This window comes from Gossypium hirsutum, chromosome A03 (genome assembly GCF_007990345.1).
Source record: "Gossypium hirsutum isolate 1008001.06 chromosome A03, Gossypium_hirsutum_v2.1, whole genome shotgun sequence".
Lineage (NCBI taxonomy): Eukaryota > Viridiplantae > Streptophyta > Magnoliopsida > Malvales > Malvaceae > Gossypium > Gossypium hirsutum.
Genome location: NC_053426.1, coordinates 82,336,236 through 82,341,305, shown reverse-complemented (window position 1 = coordinate 82,341,305; position 5,070 = coordinate 82,336,236).

The following is a 5,070-nucleotide window of genomic DNA, read 5'->3' as shown; positions in this document are numbered from 1 at the left end:
AGTGAAAGGTTTATTGATCAGAAATGTAAAGAGTTTCTTGAGCTGAAGCAAGGTAATATGACAGTCTCAGAGTATGAAAGAGAGTTTATTCGATTGAGTAAGTATGCTAGGGAATATGTTCCTACAGAAGCCAAGATGTGCCGACGATTTGAAGACGGGCTCAACGAAGACATTAAAGTATTTGTCGGGATCCTTGAACTAAAAGAAATGGTAGTACTGGTTGATCGAGCTTGCAAGGCTGAAGAACTACTTAAAGAAAAGAAAAAGGTAGAGGCTGAGACTAGAAATTGGAAGAAAAGACCGATGAGTAGTTCATTTTCACAGAAACCTAGAAAGTCAAGGAATATGAATCCTCGTTCCCAAGCTTCAGCTGGACAATCATATGGGAATTATAAGAAGCAAAATGTGGGTCCTAAATCTCAGAATACTTCTGCAGCCAATGTAGGGAACTCGAGATTTGTTAAACCCGAGTGCCAGCGGTGTGGTAGAAATCATTTTGGTCCGTGCAGAGCAAATGAATGTTTTCGATGTGGTTCTCCGGATCATTTTATTAGAGACTGCCCAGAGAGAGCTGAGAAAGAAAAATTTCAGACTGTAAAAGCTAGTGGTGCAGACTCGAGGGGAAGGTATCCGAGAAAAGCTGGAAGTGAAACAAGCAGTAAGAATGTAGCCAGGGATGCACCGGTTAGACCTGAAGGAAGGGCTCCGGCTAGAACTTATGCTATTAAAGCGCGTGAAGATGCTTCCTCACCTGATGTGATTACCGGTACATTTTCTCTCTATAATGTTAATGTTATTGCTTTGATTGATCCCGGTTCTACTCATTCATATGTGTGCATGAAATTGGTGTCTAGTATGAATATACCTGTTGAGAACACAGAATTTATGATTAGAGTGTCGAATCCGTTAGGCAAATGTGTGACTGTTGATAAAGTATGTAAGAAATGTCCTTTAATGATTCGGGATCATTACTTTCCGGCCGACTTGATGTTGTTGCCGTTTGATGAGTTTGATGTTATTTTGGGTATGGATTGGTTGACATTGCATGATGCTAAAATAAATTGCAAAGAAAAGGTTATAGAATTAAAGTGTGAAAATGGTGAAACTCTGCGGGTTGAATCAGATAAATCAGAGGCATTGCCTAGTGTGATTTCTTCAATGTCGGCTCAAAGATATCTTAGAAAGGGTTATGAAGCTTATTTGGCGTATGTAATTAATACAAAAGAAGTTGAAAAGAAAGTTGAATCAGTGCCGGTTGTGTGTGAATTTGCGGACGTATTTCCAGAAGAATTGCCGGGTTTGCCTCCAGTCAGGGAAGTAGAATTTGGCATTGATTTGATACCGGGAACAGCTCCGATTTCGATTGCTCCGTATAGAATGGCACCAGCAGAGTTGAAGGAATTAACGTCGCAGTTGCAAGAGTTGACTGATAAAGGTTTTGTGAGACCGAGTTTTTCACCTTGGGGTGCTCCCATGTTATTTGTGAAAAAGAAGGATGGTTCTATGAGGTTGTGTGTTGATTATCGGCAGTTAAACAAGGTGACAATCAAAAACAAGTATCCGTTGCCAAGAATTGATGATTTGTTTGATCAGCTAAAAGGAGCGACATGGTTTTCAAAGATTGACTTGAGATCTGGGTATTACCAACTGCGGGTAAAGGAGTTGGATGTGCCTAAAACTGCTTTTAGAACAAGGTACGGTCATTATGAATTTTTAGTTATGCCATTCGGGTTGACAAATGCTCCTGCTGTGTTTATGGATTTAATGAATCGCATATTTTGGCCATACTTGGACAGATTTGTTGTGGTGTTTATAGATGATATTTTAATTTATTCAAAAGATGAGACAGAGCATGCTGAGCATTTGAGGATAGTTTTGCAAACTTTGAGAGATAAACAGCTGTATGCTAAGTTTAGTAAAAGTGAATTTTGGCTCTGGGAAGTTGGATTTTTGGGTCATATTGTTTCAGGTGATGGGATACGGGTTGATCCTAGTAAAATTTCAGCCATTGTTGATTGGAAACCACCGAAAAATGTAACTGAAGTTAGAAGTTTCTTGGGGCTAGCTGGGTATTATCGGCGGTTTGTAAATGGATTTTCTATAATTGCTGCTCCTATGACTAGAGTACTTCGAAAAGATGTTAAATTTGAATGGACGGAAGAATGTCAATAGAGTTTTGAAGAATTGAAAAAGTTATTAACTGAAGCACCAGTGTTGGTACAACCCGAATTAGGTAAAGAATTTGTGGTGTATAGTGATGCTTCTCTAAATGGTTTGGGGTGTGTACTCATGCAAGAAGGAAAAGTGGTGGCTTATGCTTCGAGGCAGTTAAAACCTCATGAGAGGAATTATCCTACTCACGATTTGGAATTGGCTGCAGTGGTGTTTGCTTTGAAGATTTGGCGACATTATTTGTATGGTGAAAAGTGCCGAGTATATACCGATCACAAAAGTCTTAAATACTTGATGTCACAAAAAGACTTGAATTTGAGACAGCGAAAATGGTTGGAGTTATTGAAAGATTATGAGCTTGTTATTGATTATCATCCGGGAAAAGCGAATGTGGTTGCCGATGCTTTAAGTAGAAAGTTGTTGTTTGCTTTGAGAGTTATGAACACTTAGTTGAAAATGTCAGATGACGGTTCGATTCTAGCAGAGTTAAGAGCAAGACTGATGTTTTTACAAGAGATTTCTGAAACTCTTAAAAATGATCAAGATTTGCTAGCCAAAAGAAAACAGTGTGAAGTTGATACGGGATCAGATTTCAGAATTGGTTCTGATGGGTGCTTAATGTTTAAAGATCGGATTTGTGTACCAAAGAATGAGGAATTGATTGAAAAGATCCTACAGGAAGCACATAGTTGTTATTTCTCGATTCATCCGGGTAGTACGAAAATGTATAATGACTTGAAGAAAATGTATTGGTGGAATGGAATGAAAAGAGATATATCAGAGTTTGTGTCCAAATGCTTAATTTGTCAACAGGTGAAAGCTGAACACCAAGTACCTTCAGGATTACTCCAGCCTATTATGGTTCCTGAATGGAAATGGGATCGGATTACTATGGATTTTGTTTCAGGATTGCCATTGACTCCGGGAAAGAAAGATGCCATCTGGGTAATAGTTGACAGATTAACTAAGTCGGCTCATTTTATCCCAGTATGTACGGATTATTCTCTTAACAAGTTGGCTGAACTGTATATTAGAGAAATTGTTAGATTACACGGAATACCATTATTGATTATTTCAGATAGAGATCCAAGGTTTACCTCGCGGTTTTGGCAAAAGTTGCAAGACGCGTTAGGTACGAAGTTAAATTTCAGTACTGCTTTTCATCCACAAACTGATGGACAATCAGAAAGAATAATTCAGATTCTTGAAGATATGCTTAGATGTTGTGTATTGGAATTTCAAGGAAGTTGGGAAAGATACTTACCGTTGGTGGAATTTGCTTACAATAATAGTTATCAGACGAGCTTGAAAATGGCACCTTATGAAGCATTATATGGTCGTAAGTGTCGAACGCCATTGTATTGGACTGAACTCAAGGAAAATCAGATTTATGGAGTTGATCTAATAAAAGAAACTGAAGAAAAAGTGAAGATAATTCGAGATTGTTTGAAAGCTGCTTCAGATAGACAGAAATCTTATGCAGACCTAAAGCGAAAGGACATTGAATTTCATGTTGGTGATAAAGTATTTTTAAAGGTGACTCTGTGGAAGAAAGTCCTTAGATTTGGACGGAAGGGCAAATTAAGTCCGCGTTTTGTTGGGCTGTATGAAGTAATTGAAAAAGTTGGACCGGTAGCATATCGGCTAGCATTACCACCTGAATTAGAGAAGATTCATGATGTGATCCACGTATCTATGTTACGTCGGTATCGTTCGGATCCTTCACATGTAGTTTCACCGACAGAAATTGAACTACAACCAGATATGACCTACGAAGAAGAACCGATTAAGATTTTAGCTCGAGAGGTCAAACAACTAAGGAATAAAAATGTTGCACTTGTGAAGGTGTTGTGGCAAAGGCATGGAGTAGAAGAAGCTACATGGGAATCCGAAGAAACTATGAGAAATCAATACCCACATCTGTTTACTGGTAAGATTTTTGAGGACGAAAATCCTTAAAGGGGGGGAGAGTTGTAATATCCCGAATTAGGGCCTAATCGGAATAGTGGTTTCGTGACCATAAATCCGAGATAGAAATAATTATTTTATAATTATTTTGAGGTTTATGATATGATTGCATGATTGTGTGAAAATTTCGTGATGAAATTCTATGCCTAAAGTGCTTAAATTGAAAGTAGGGACTAAATCGAATAAGTTGCAAAACTTGCATTCTAGAAGTTTTTAGTATGAAATTGTTTTGGAATATTAATGAGGAGGTCTTAAATAGAATTTGACCAATTTTAAGTTCATGGACAAAATTAGGACATGGAAGGAATTTTTGGAAAGTTTAGTAGTAAGGGCATTTTGGTCATTTAGTTATTAAAATGAATTAAAAACAAAATTAAAAGCCAATTTTTGTCCATCTTCTTCATTAGGCCGAAATTTCAAGGGTTCTCCATAGCTAGGGTTTGTTTCAAGCTTCCAAGCTCCATAGTAAGTGATTCCAAGCCCCGTTTTTAATGATTTTTACGTTTTTGAGATCCCGGTAACTCGATAAAGCTTATGTTAGTAATAATTTAACCTAGGGTTTATATTTGGAAAAATACCCATAGGTGAAATTTGTGTATTTTGATGTTTTATGATAGAATATGAAGTTTTAAATTATGTTAGACAACTTGTACTACTCAATTTTAAGCAAAAACGAGTAAAAGGGCTTAATCGGTAAAAATACCTAATAGTCACAAGTACATGTTAGAGTGAGAATTTGATGTTGCCATAGAAGAGAAAAGTGATCAGCATGTTGTAAAACATAAGAATAAGGAATAAAGTTTAATCCCGAGCCTAGGGGTAAAAATGTAAATATGCAAAAGTTTAGGGGTAAAATTGTAATTTTGCCAAAATTTGAGTTAAGGATTAATTTGATAATGTGAGTATTAAATAAGCTAAATGTGTTATTTT